We start from the raw sequence: 14045 nt of genomic DNA, 5'->3' as shown, positions 1-14045 counted from the left end.
ATCCCATTAAATGAAATGTCCAGAGTAGGCAAATCTATAGTGACAGAAAGTAGCTCAGTGGCTGCCTGGGGTTGGGGAGGAGTTTCGAGGGAATCGGGGGTGACGGCCAAAGGGTATGGGCTTTCTATTTGGGGTGATGAAAATGTTCTAGGTTGACTGTGGTGATAGTAACACAACCTTGAATACACTACAAACCACTGAGTTGTACGCTTTAAATGGGTGAATTCAATGGTATGTGAATTACCTCTCAATAAAGCTCTTCATATACAGACAGATATCTGTCTATAGAATCAGAGCCTCTGGCCCGGTCTCAGCTCCAAGAGAAGGTGTAGATGGACGGAGAGAGCACGCATACGAGGCCGCAGCACAGCCCCGGCACATGGTAGATCCTCTATATGGGCAGGCTGTGGTTATTTACCTGGAATTTACAGGACTTGATCCTATCTCTGGCCCCTTTTCATCCTGTTAACCCTCTTTCAGGGCTGTCTCCACACCCCTCCTCCCCCCATATGGAGCTAGACTTAACTCTTAAGAGTCCTCGAAGCAGTTGCAGCACATCCTGCTTTTCCTGGGATCTGCTCTCCTTCTCCCCTGCCGTCACCCTGCTAACTCCCCTTTTCATCCCAGTCTGTTCCCTTCAGGCTCTGAGGCTGCCCTGCCCTTCCCATGGGGTCGGGGCCCTCCTATGAGCCCCCACAGCTTCCGGCACCCTCACATCTGTGACAGCACTTACCATTCTTGATGGCATCTGTCTGCCTGCCTCACGTCCTATTCATCTTTATATGCTGCTCAGCGCCTAGCAGAGTGACAGACACTAGGAAACGGAAGAGCTAAATGACCGGGCCTAAAGAGAATTATTGTGGCACCAGCAGTAGCGCAAAATCTCTCCTAGGGAAAGGAAAGGAAAAGAAAAGATTTTTCCCCTTGCTATGCAGACTAAAGAACTTCTCTGTTTCTCTGGGGCCAGGGAGCCAGGCACAACTGCTCTGGAGCCTTAAATGAGTGCAAGTGCAGACCTGCCCACTGCCCGCTTCCCACAGCGCAACAGGCAGGGGAGGCACACTGCTGCTCCTGCGACACCGGTCAAGCCCCGCTTCCGCTGTGGCCCCGTCAGTTTATTAACACTTTACTGATGCACGTGTTCAGACGTGTGCACTTAATGGGAAGGGACATTTAAACAGCAAAAAACAGTGTGATGTTTGCTCCTTGCAGCATATGGAAAATGCATTTGCAAATGCTGTAGGAGGTAATGCTCAAAAAAAGCCAACCGTTTGGGGGCAAGAAGGAATGACTACTTTCAAAATATTCCCCGTACCATAAGCACAGTCAGTGATAAGTCCACTGAGGCCTGTGTGCAAAGCCCTCTAACCCTCAGCAGCAGCGAGTGTCCTAACCCAGTGGTACCCAAGCCGGGCCGGTGACCTGGGAGGGCAGGGGAAACAGGATTCTGTGATTGTTAGCTCCCCTCCACTGACTGTAATCCAAGACACATTTATTTGATTATCTAGTGAGAGTTATCTTAAATATAAGGGCTGCCATGCTGCACAACTCCAGCGGTGCCCCTCCTATCACAGTCGAGGGGAGAGGCGCCCCATGAAGTGGTGCACTGCAGAGACTGAGTAGCCGTGAGAGGTGGCCTTGCTAAATCTTGATCGAATAAATCAATGTATAGTAAAGCAATAAGGGCTTGTTTATTTATTTATTTTTTAAATATATTTTTTAATCATTGAAATATAAGACTTTCTTTTTTCTCCCCACAGCCCCAGTACATAGTTGTATATCCTAGTGGTAGGTCATTCTAGTTCTTCTGTGTGGGATGCTGCCATAGCATGGTTTGATGAGCGTTGTGTAGTTCTGTGCCCAGGATCTGAACCCGCGAACCCTGGGCTGCTGAAGTGGAGCTTGTAAACTTAACCACTCGGCCACAGGGCCGGCCCCAGGGTTTGCTTATTTTTATACGACACTGGCCTTTTTTTTTTTTAAACAACACTTGCCAAATTGTACACATGACAATGAAATGGTGATATATTTTAAAGGAACCTCCAAACATGAGGAGGGTCGAGTTGGTAAAAAGTTTCATTACTGGCTGTTCTTAGGGCAGTTCTCTCAGCAAATACGAGCAATCTTCTCTTGTCTCCAGTGTATTTTATTGTTAGGGTTAGAAAAACAGTGAAAGGCCAAGAGCTCTCAGATGCTGGAAAATATGCCAGATGTCATTTCTGAAAGTCAGTAGATAATAGAAAATGAGACTCAACTACACATTCTTCATAGGTATCATAACAGGCGGCAATTGCTTTTCCTTATCTTTATTCCAACAGAAAAGGATTAACACTGGTGCATGCACACACGCCACACATTTTTTACCTTCTACGCTATTCTAAGCATAAAAAATATATATATAAGGCCAAAATAGCCAAATTTCCGACCTTGTTAGTTGATCTGGTAAAATATTTGATAGAAGATAAAATGAGTACTTTTAGTTCTCCGTGATTTTTCCTTCTCTAAGTTTACTCTGTTTCTTGCAACCGAGCACAGACCTGGTCTATCTGCCTTGTAGTACTGACACGCGGTCACTGCTTCATGTAGGGGAGGGAGGGAAGAGGAATCTGTCCACCTTCCAAGGTCCCATCAAGTATCACCTCCTTTCTGCCCTCTCCAGGTCTCAGTTTCCTCATCTGAAAAATGCGAGCAATACTCATTTCAGGGGGTTATTAGAAGGTTAAAGGAGAAAAACGTATGTAAAGCACACAGCTCAGTGGCAGTGCCCAGCAAACAGTCAAGAAATGGTGGCATATTCTTTTCCTCTATTGTGCCTTCTTCTGAATTCATCCTGTCCCCATTATTAGACTGTAGAACTTTGAGGGGGGCCGGCCCGGTGGCGCAGTGGTTAAGTTCACAAGTTCTGCTTCGGCGGCCCGGGGTTCGCTGGTTCGGATCCCACGTGCGGACATGGTATCGCTTGGCAAGCCATGCTGCGGTAGGCATCCCACATATAAAGTAGAGGAAGACGGGCACAGATGTTAGCTCAGGGCCAGTCTTCCTCAGCAAAAAGAGGAGGATCGGCAGCAAATGTTAGCTCAGGGCTAATCTTCCTCAAAAAAAAAAACAAACAAAAAAATTTGAGGGATCAAGTGTCTATTGAACTAACAGGGAGAGGGAAATGAGAGGAATGGAATACCACCCCACTTGCTACTAACAAGACACTCCTGGAGAATCAGCACCACTCCCTTACTTCTGCCCCTGTCTGGCCCTGGTTCATCCATCAGACGAAGGCTGCATTATTCTGCCAGCCAGATGGTAGATTTTCATTAACAAAGACAGCAAGGTATGAAAAGTTAATCATGATACCTTCTCATTGTGATACATTGCCTCTCAGCTCAGATTTTATATGCAATTGACCATGTGAATGACACCCCTGATTTCTGAAGGTAGTTGGATGATTTCTTGTTTGTTTGTTTCCAGATTAAGTGCCTCTCTCTGCTCTATATTGAAGAATAGAATTAGGGTGACATGCTTTCCTCCTTTCCTTCTGTTTATACACGACTGGAATTTAAAGTCTGTTTCTCTCTTCTCCACTTTTTTCTAAAGGACTTGGGATACTTGGGGGTCTGCACCTGAAGCCCCGGGCTGGATTCCTGTGATCATTAATTGCATTAGGTTTGAACAGGGCAAGCTGATAATGGAGATCCATGTGATTCGTTCGGGCTCCTAGAATAACAGGCACTGAGGCCTTCAGGGACCACGTGGCTGCAGATTCAGTCATGGATTCCCTCCCCTCACTACCCCCACCTTGGAACCCCCAGGCTGCCTGTGTAACGGCCCGGAGCACTTATCCATTCTGATGCTGCACGATAGAAACGCTCTCCCGCCATGGATTTGGCACTTTGAGAGCTGAACAGTAGCTCATCCACTCTCGTTTTCCTTTGGAATTCAGTAATGAACTCATTAAATCACCAACTTGTTGTGACAGGAAGTCATTCAGATGCTGATGCTATTGCCATGGAAACCTTCCCTCTGCTCAGAGCTCTGTCTGTCTCTGCTGAGGAGCACTCTGGCTCCATAATTACTGTCATCCCCAAATAACACAGAGCCATCATGGCTTTGAGCAAGCCCAGAAGCAGGGGCATACAGAGTCTCTATTCTGCTTTCAGATGACTCTTTGTTGGTTTTAGTATTTTTAGCACACATTTCTGTTCTGTACCAGTTTTTTTTTTAAATTCCTACACGCTGGCTCCTTTCCAGCACCTTTCCTAGAGAAGCAGACAAAGGATTTTTTGGAGGATAGCTGTCAGAGATGCTCGTTTAAAGAAAACCTACAGCTTCCCCAAATCTTTGTGCTTCCAAATATGGAAAAATGAATTCTCCTGCCTTTCAGGAGAGACCCCAAGAAAGGAATCCCAAATTACATTATAGTTCATATCCTATAAAACCCAAAGGTTTGTGGATAGATCAGTAATACCCAAATGCAAGTTCAGAGATGCAACTCAAAGTACAAAGCGATGTTTGCTTTATTTTGCCCTCATTATCTAGGCTATTGCTGGGCTCCATTACTGAAGGCTGACCAAGCCACAGGAAAGGAGAACTCATCTGATCCAAAACAGTCAAGCCTTTTTTTGTATATGTGATGGCATCTGGTATACAGTGAAGTTTTAAACATAACCATCACTTAGCACCTGACAGACACTGTACCAGACATTTTACATTCTGCTTTACGATTTAAATTAACCTGCATGAAAATCCCATGAGGCAGGTATTTTTATCCCAATTTCGCAGCTAAGCAATGTGCAGCTCAAAGCAATTAGGTAAATTAAATAAATGCTACGCTTTTCCAGACAGCATAGCTGTTACCGTATCACACCTCCTGTGTCCACAGGCATAAAGGTGACCTGCTGCCGTAGAATCATAGATGCTTGGATTAGGAAAAGTCTTTCAGGATTCTCTTTTCCAACTAACCAACACCTTCTAGGACATCCCAAGTGACTGTCTGGTCCCAGTCTGTGCATCTCCAGTGATGGGGAATCTACTAAGAGCAGTCTCCTCTTGGTTTGTTCCTAACATGAGTAAAGAGCAATCATCGTTGGAGCTTCTACCAAGCCCTGAACTGAGGAAATTTGGCTCTGGCCAAAAGTTTGTCCTCCTGAACATCTAGGTATGGAAGGGAGAAGAGGGAAGTGAGACAGGGGCTTAACATGAAGGGCTTTGAGCTGGGCTAGGATCTGTTTGAGCTCAGCAAGAGGGTCTTACCTGTCACTGACTCTGTGATCATTTGCCCTGTGGGGAAGAAAGCAGCTCCCCCGTGCCAGTGGGAAGCTGCTATTTTGGATGACACTCAAACGAGGGATGTCTGACGTTTTATTCAGTATCACTTTTTATTTACATATACAAACATCGTACACACACACTCTTCACAAAACGCCTAACTGTTTGTCACCAATATAAACACCAATATTTAAAGACAGGTAGTGAGCAGTGACCCCGGGCCCCCTTCTGAAAATGTTAGCAAGGTCACAGGAGGCGCGCAGCAATGACCTTCCCACGTTACGAAGCTCTAGGCTTGGTGGTGTTCAGGTCATTTCTTTCTGCTCGTGGGAATGAGATTTACGTTTACAAATGCTCATTTGCCTCTGCCTTAGACTAGAAGCCCTTCGATGGCAAGGTCTGCGACATATGCCAACGTCTATTATCAGGATGACTTGGGGCAAGTCTCTTTAACACAAGACCCTCACTTTCCTCATCTGACAAACAAAGGATCCTGTTAATTCCACCGTTCACCTTGTAGAAGTATTGTGAGGTTCAAATGCAAAGTGCAAAGACCCTGTGAAAAGTATCAGATCTACCAGAATGTGCCCAACTCAGTATTCTATGACAGTGAATATTTAACTACAAACAATTTAATTTAAAGCTGAATATTTATAATGTTAGGTCAAGTCTCTTTACAACAAAACAAAGCAAAATGCTGAAACTCTCAGCAATGATTTTAAGCAATACTCAACATAAAAAACTTTCAATAGTCCAGAGTCGATTTTTTTTTTTTTTCTGGTGTTCACTGTCTCATGATCTAACCTGTTGCAAAGATTAAAGCAAATTTTCCACAGTTAATCACAGGATTAGTAAGGCCTCTGTAATCCTGCATCACTAAAAACGAGCAGATCACACACTCAGAGTCCAGTGTTTTTAGGCTTTACAGGTTTGTTTTCTAAGTAATATGAAAAGGCGCTTATGAATGTACTCTGCCTACTTCTAAAAAGTATTTGGGGATAGCCTACAAGAAAGGAACAGAAATAATAAGAGTGAAGTAATTTAAAAACAATCTTTTCATCCAATTCACCGCCATTTCTTCATAACAATAGCTGTGAGACAGAATTAGCCCAGAGTTACAAATGAGATCTTCCATAGTTTCTGACACTTGGAAATATTTTATTCACTGTAACTAAACACAGAGCTGCCAATACCCAGTGATAAAGGCCTTTGAGGGTGTGGGGATCTGGGAAATGGTCCAAACTATAGGACTCAAAGAAAAGGAACATCAATATAATTAGGAAGTGGATTACATTGATATGTAGCACATGCCCAGATCACATGTTTTATTCCCATTTGGATATAACAGCTAGTCTTGTGTGTAATGTGTTAAGAAAACCACACGAAAGGGAAGTGAGTCACTTACTAAAGGCCAGGAAAGCTTAGGCTGACTGGCTAGACGAGGCTCCACCACATCTTTTTCTGCCTCTGTTTCACTTCTGTATCCTGAAAGCACCACCTTGTCTGAATCACGAGAGAGAAATGTTTTTGGCAAACATATGCTGGACCCATCCAGCCTCGCTCTTGCTCTTTCGCTGTATCCCTGACACACACACACACACACACCCTGTACCCAGGAGGCTATGGAACACACGTGGTTTCTTCTTCAGCAGTCTTACCTCCGTAATTACGTCTGACCTAGACTAACATTAACATATTTTGCTCTTCCTGAGAAAGCAGCCATCAGCAGGAGGTTCCTTCTTCTCTTGGACGACAGCCCATTATCCCCTCTCTCTCCTCTGTTTCCCACCAGTGTGAAGCACTAGCACAGGAGCTTTGTCTTGCTCACTCCCCAGGACAGTGCCCAGCACTCTGGGTACTTAATAAATATTTCTTGAGTGAGTTGAATAAATAAATATTTTCAGTCTCTCCATCAGCTATCTGCTTTTTCTTCAGCCTATAAGCATATTCAGGTCTCCCCTGTTAAGTAAAGACCCAAAAAGCCCACCTGTTCTTTCCTCCCTACCAGCCACCAAATGCCCCCAAATTAAAATAAACTATCTATAATGACAGTGCCCTTCTAGCTACTGCCTTCTCTCTCATTATATCTTACAGTCAAGCTTCTTAAGAGTAGTTTATACACATTATCTTTACTTCTGCACAGCTTATTCTTTAACCTTTGGAATCAATCCATCGATCCATGCATCCATCCCTCCATCCCTCCACCCATCCCTCCATCCTTCCATCCATCCCCTCCCTGCCTTCCTCTCATACCTCTGTTCTTCTGTCCACCTACCCTTTTCCTCCCTCCTTTCCTTCCATCCATTCATCTCTTCTTCCTTCCCCTTCCTTCCTCCCTCCTTCCTTCGCTTCTGTAAATATATACCAATGCCTGCTACGTATTGGGTACTGTGCGGGGCACTGGCCATACGGTATTAAAGACACAGCCTCTGCAGTGGAAGTGCTCTTGATCTGGCGTGTAAACTTAAGCTTCTTAAACTGGGGTACAACACCCTTGGATACTCAGCAGTGTGCAACAGTAAATGAAGCCATGGAACAAAATGGGGAGTTTTCCGGGAGGATCAGCTTTACTCCACATAGCTAACTGGAAACATTTAACATTCAATTAAATTAAAACCAACATTTAGAATGATAGAAGGAAAAATAGCATTAACTATTAAAAAAGACACAGAACTTTAAAAGAAACATGCCATACACAGACTGTCTCAGGATATGGTCCCAGTGAATGTTGAGTTTGCTCTTCTGTTGCTAGGGGAATTTCCTTAGACAAGTCTGAAAGCACTGATAAGTAAATAACTACCATACGAAGTGATAGATAGTCGAGAGGTAGGAGCTGTAGTGCAGAGGAAGCTTCGAGAATGATCGGTACAATTTGGGGGAGGGATGGACAGGATTATCTTCCTAGAGGAGGTGACATCTGAGGCTTACCAGGTAGAGAGGAGGGGACAGCCACTGTGGGCAGAGGAAGCAGTATGTACAAATACAAGAAGTTGTGAATGGATCTGATGTCTGAGAAGAACAAGGAGGAGTCTAGCAGTAGCTGACAAAGGAGATGGTTTTGACTGTACAGGGAAGGGCCCAGGAATCGTGCTGGCAAAGTTCCAATGCTGGAGACCATTCGATATCCCTGAAACTCCTTTTCTTTTGGCACCACTGTATTCTGGTTCTCCCACTTCTTTCACAATTTCTTCTTAGTTCCTTTTGCTTACTTTGCCTCCTCAACACCCCTCTGTGATCCCTAGCATTTTACTGCTCCCCAGAGTTCCTTCTTGGCCATGCTTTTCTTCTTGTTCTCCACACATGGATTGTTTCATTCACTCCTACTACTTTGACTTCCCATAAGCAGCTAGCTTCCAAATCTACATTCCCCAGTGCTGCCCTCTGGCCTCCAGATACCCATTTCTCATTGCATGGACATCTCAACCTGAATTGACCTATAGCCTTTCAAAATGGGCAAGTCCTAAGCTGTTGATATGATCTGCTGTTCCTCTCCCTCCTCTCTGAGGCTCTGTCTCTGCATCTTTACAGTCTAGGTTAATGGAACCATGATCCACCCAGTTGCCCAAATAAAAACGTAAGAGTCACCAATTATTTTGCTCATCACCCAGAGCCAATCAGTGGCTGCCCTGCCAGAACCTCTCGTAAACCTCTATTAAATATACCCTTTCCTTTAAATCTCCACCAAATTTCCACCAAATCAGCTGAGCCGGGACTTCTCCCACTCCCTTCACCCCGGCTGAGAACCACGGCAGGTAATGAGAGGTATTCCTGATGGGCAAATGCTGTGCCATCGGACTGTGTGGGGACAGAAAAAGGTTAGAATCATTGGAACGAGCATAATCCTCTTGGCCAACTGCAAGAACTAGTTAACTGGTATCCCTGATACCAGTTTCTTTCCCTCTAAAACCTCCACAATTCTGCACTTATCCTTTTAATCTACAAGTCTGATTAAAGATGACAGATTATTGAAACTTACAAAACAGAACTATGGCAGAATGAGAAGGAAATATAAGCGAATATCCAATCTTTGGACGGGTAATAATTTTGAAAGCACTTATTCAAAGGCTAAAGGAAGATTTCATTACATAAAATGCAAAACTTCTATAGAAAAAACAATGCAATTTAAAAAGATGCACTGGGAAAATATTTGCAACATATATGAGGATTAACAGTCTTAATTTCTAAAGAGCTCTTACAAATCAGTAACCAAATGATGAAGGCACCAAAGGATAAAGAGAGGCAAAAGATATGAACAATTCACAACACGTGGACAGGGGACAAGCAGACCAACGCGAGAAAGTGTTGCATTTCATTTAAGAAACACAGATGCAAATAGATATATGAAGTTTTTTCTCTGTCAAACAGGCAAATTAAACTCAGTGCTGACTGAGTAATTTGGTATTTGAGGCATGCTCATACTTAGCTTGTGGGAACAGAAAAAGGCACAAGCTTTAGAAAGCTAATCTAGAAATATGTATAGAAAGCCTTAAAAAATACACACCCTTTGACCCCACAATTCCAGTTCCAGGATTTCCCAAGGAAACAATCATGGATGTAAATAAATATATTCCTCTAAGGACAACGATCACAGCACTGTTTACAATAGTGAAAACTGGAAACATTCTCTATGTTCAACAACAGTGGTTGACAAGAAAACAATAAAAGTAAATAAATTTAAGTTTATTTTTAGAACAAAATACCAAACAGGTATAAAAAGTTGTTCTGGAAAAGAATACTTAGTGACATAGGAAGGCACTTTCAGAATGTTTGCTCTATATTGTTAGGTAAAGTAGAAATTATAAAATAGACTATATTTAAAAAATCTCATTTTTGGAAAACTATATATATCTGTATGCAAAAGAAGATACAAAAATGTTAACAATGGTTTGAATGTGTGCTTACAGATTTTCTTCTTTTCTAAAATTTCCACATATAGAGTTACTTTTGTTATCAGAAAAAATATTTTTAACTAGAAACACAAAATTCCCCTCTATTTTGGCTGCCTGTTGTCTAGTGGATGAAACCCAAATCTGGCCTGTCACAATCTGGCTCCTCCTCGGCTCTCCAGCCTGCTCTTCCTGCTCTTCCAGACTAGAGTACATATTCGTGGCTTATGGAGGCACGTCCACCAACAAGCTTTGCTTTTCCAAACCCTTGCCTGCAAGAGCCTTGCCCCTCCTTCCTCTCCACCATACTCACAGGCTTGGTTAATTTCTCATTCTTGTAAATGGTCTGCCTCTCCAATTCCTGGCTTTCTTTCAATTCCTCAGGCCCACCAAATTATTTTCTGCCTTAGGGCCTTTGCATCAACTGTTTTTCTGCCTGGATCAGTCTTCACATGACCAGCTGCTTTTCTTCCTTCAAACCTTAACTTAAATGTCACTTCTTCATTTGGCCTTCTCTCACCATTCTATCCAAAATAGGTCACCTCCTTTAATTCTCTGTCTCAGAACCATGTTTATCCCTCCTTAGCACTTATTCCAATATAGAACTATTTTTCTTCATTCGTTTACTTGGTTTTTGTGTTTGCCCCACTTGAGTGTAAGCTCCCAGAGGACAGGGGCTGTGATGTGTCTAACCCAGGGCCTCGCACATGGCAGAGGCATACAGTTAGTTAGGGGATGGACAGACAATTGAAAGATCTCATATTAGGTAAAGCCTGCCTCTGTGTTCCCATGGGACTCTATGCTCATCTCCACCAAACTCTCTCTACCTGTATTTTTCTAACTTCAAATGCAATTGTTTCTTTCCAGCTGCTCTCTGAAAGGGACTGTAGGTGCTCCAAGCTGAAGAGAGGGTACAGCGCCAAGGCCTGTGCATGGCAGGTGCTCAACGAGTGTGCCCTGAATGCATGGATGAGGGGGGCTCCCGAGGGGCTCCAAGTGGGTGGAGGAAACCATTCTGGGACTGAGTGGTTGCTATAACTCACACGTGATGAAACGCTGCCCACGGGGCAACGTTAGCTCACAGAAGTCCATTATAAATCGGGTGGACACGGGGTTTTGGCTAAGAAAAGTTTTAACTACATTTTTCAATGAATTTTAGTAACCAGTTAATTAGCAACTAATTCCTGAGCTTCAAATAAAAACAAAAAAGAACAATAGCAAATCTAACATCAAGATGACACAATTAAAAGAAGGGAAAACAGGAATATTATGGTGTTTTTAGGTCTGTCAGAAAGTGAATTGTGCTAAATTCCTAAATCTCAGGAATTTATAGGATCCTTATGGAACCTGTAAATTGATGTTTGTTTCTTTTACAATGTGCTCCCAGAACCCTAAATATTTTACAGACAAGTAACAGAGGGAAATCACTCCAATTAAGGCAGCTTAAGAATGAAATGGTCCAATCTAACTTGAATGTAGAGATGGTTGGTGGCTTGGGGGACAAAATGTCCAATCCAGGGTTTCAGCAGTGCAGTTATTTTTTGTGGGGGGAAGATCAGCCCTGAGCTAACATCTGCTGCCAGTCCTCCTCTTTTTGCTGAGGAAGACTGGCCCTGAGCTAACATCCATGCCCATCTTCCTCTACTTTATATGTGGGATGCCTACCACAGCATGGCTTGCCAAGCAGTGCCACGTCTGCACCCGGGATCCAAACTGGCGAACCCCAGGCCACCAAAGCGGAAAGTGCGAACCTAACCGCTGTACCGTGGGGCTGGCCCCAGCAGTGTGGTTATTATTTAGTAAAAGAACATGAGCCTTTCCACTGGGTAATCTTGGCCCATCTCTGTAAAAGTGGCCACACTGTATGGGCCCTGAGATGCCATGGTGTAACTAGGTAGGGGTCAGCAAAGTTTTTCTGTAAAGGGCCAAATAGTGAATATTCCAGCTTTGCAGGCCCTACAATCCATGTTGCAACTACTCCACCTGGCCATTGCAGCATGGACATAAATGAAGGGGCATGGCTGTGTCTCCATAAAATTTTATTTGTGGATGATGGATCTGAATTTTATGTAATTTTCAGGTGTCACAAAATATTATCTTTCTTTTGGTTTTCCTCCCAATCATTTAAAAATGCAAAACCACCTTGGTGGTGGGCCAGATAGAGTTGATGGGCCACTGTGTGCTGACCTCTGGGCTAGTTTATGATGGTTTATCTGTATGGGTAGCTGTGGGACAGTGAAAAGAAATGCTCCGAGGGGCAGGGCCCTTGTCTCGAGAGTCAGTTCCAACACTTGAGTGCCCAGGCCCAGGAGACACAGCATATTTCTGAGGATGACCAGACTAGCAAATAACGTCAGGCACTAGAACGCTAACATTTAATGTAAGACAGAGCAACAAGGGAAAAAGACTTCGCCCTCAGAAGTGAAAAGTGTTCTTTGAAGTCTGATTAAAAGTGTTTCATTCACACTCTGTGGAAGCACATTATATCTGTGCTTTTCCACGGCAGGGTCAACAGAAAGCAAGCGATGCACTGTCACCACCTGCTCGCACCTGTGGTTTGAAATGGCAAATGAAGCACTTTCCACTCAAGGGCTCACTGTCAGACGGCACAACCGCTGATGATGAGAGAGCCCAGAAATGTCCACTCTTTTCAGGAGAAAAAGGCTTCCTCCGCAATTCTCACTGTTCTGGCTGTAGGATGAATTCCCAGAGAGAGGAGAGGAAACAGAGGTCATTTACAAGGTCATCTCCCCTCTCAGCGCTTCCGTTCTAAATGTTTCACTCCTTCTGTTTTGACTAACACGGGTTCCTTACACCAGAGGGGCAGTAGGGCCTAGGGTACAAGACTCAGGGGAATAGAGAGGCTGGAGCTGGACGGCCTGGGTGCTTGTCCATTACTAATTAGCTGTGATCTTGAGCAACTGACTTAACCTCTCTGTGACTCAGTTTCTTCAGCTATAAAATGGGGCTAACAATAGCACCAGCCTCCTAGAGTTGTTGTGAGGTTTACACGTGTTAGCATATGTATAGTGCTTGAACAGAGCCTAGCATGGAGTAAGGACTGGGGAAATGTTAACTATTTTTAGTGTTATCTTCATGTGTTTACCAAGTATCTCAGAATGTGTGCACATGGGTGTGTGAGCACTCACACGCATACAATTTTAATTTCCTCCTCACCTGGTCAGGTATTATTCTCTTTCTATAAGGAACAACCAACTGAGGTTTAGGGGCCCAAGGCCATTCAGCTACGAATCTTCTCTTGATTATGAACCAAACTATCCTTCAAGGGCTTCTAAATTATTGAACGTAATCTTAAATGTCCTGCCCTTGCCTGTTGGGGAAGTTCCGTAAAGAAAAGGTTGTATAAAAAAATGTTTTAAAAAAATCACATACTAGTAGTTCAGATGTAGTAGGGATCTCAAGTGTTTCGAGTTCAGTTTATTTTTCTCTCAGGCTTCATTACTACTACCTTTTTATAATGTTTCATTATTTCCATCCCTAATACTCTATTATCTTAAACTTCTTTCTCTTTTTTCTGATTCTCTATCATCGATTTCTTGAAATGAAAGCAAATTATGTCCGGTTCCAGCCACGGAACTTTAAATGAAGTATTTCTTGACTTCTCAGTGTCACCTCCTGTGTTTACTGATGCTGTACTGTTGGGATGCAGCGACAGAGAGTTACCCTGTAGTAACCCTCATTCCACTGCACGGTGTGTTTGCGATAAGCGGAATATGCCTGCTGTTAGAAATTAAACTATTCTGGGAACAAGCTAATCTCTCCTTTATGCATAAATATGGTAACCGATTCATATGGCCATGGAGGGTCACCAGAGATGGTTTCCAGTTTTTAAAAGCCAAACAAGACAAGTAGTAATTCTAGGAAAGTTGCTGCCAGAAA

At 43.5% G+C, this 14045-nt stretch overlaps 1 protein-coding gene across 1 annotated transcript in view; it reads right to left on the bottom strand.

Moving 5' to 3' along the window:
• MYO1D (myosin ID) overlaps positions 1 to 14045 on the bottom strand; it is a 319278-nt gene that overhangs the window by 39323 nt on the left and 265910 nt on the right. The gene's annotated exons all lie outside the window — the stretch shown is intronic.

This window comes from Equus przewalskii, chromosome 10, assembly GCF_037783145.1.
Source record: "Equus przewalskii isolate Varuska chromosome 10, EquPr2, whole genome shotgun sequence".
Classification (NCBI taxonomy): Eukaryota; Metazoa; Chordata; class Mammalia; order Perissodactyla; family Equidae; genus Equus; species Equus przewalskii.
This window is presented reverse-complemented; position numbering and strand designations above follow the sequence as displayed.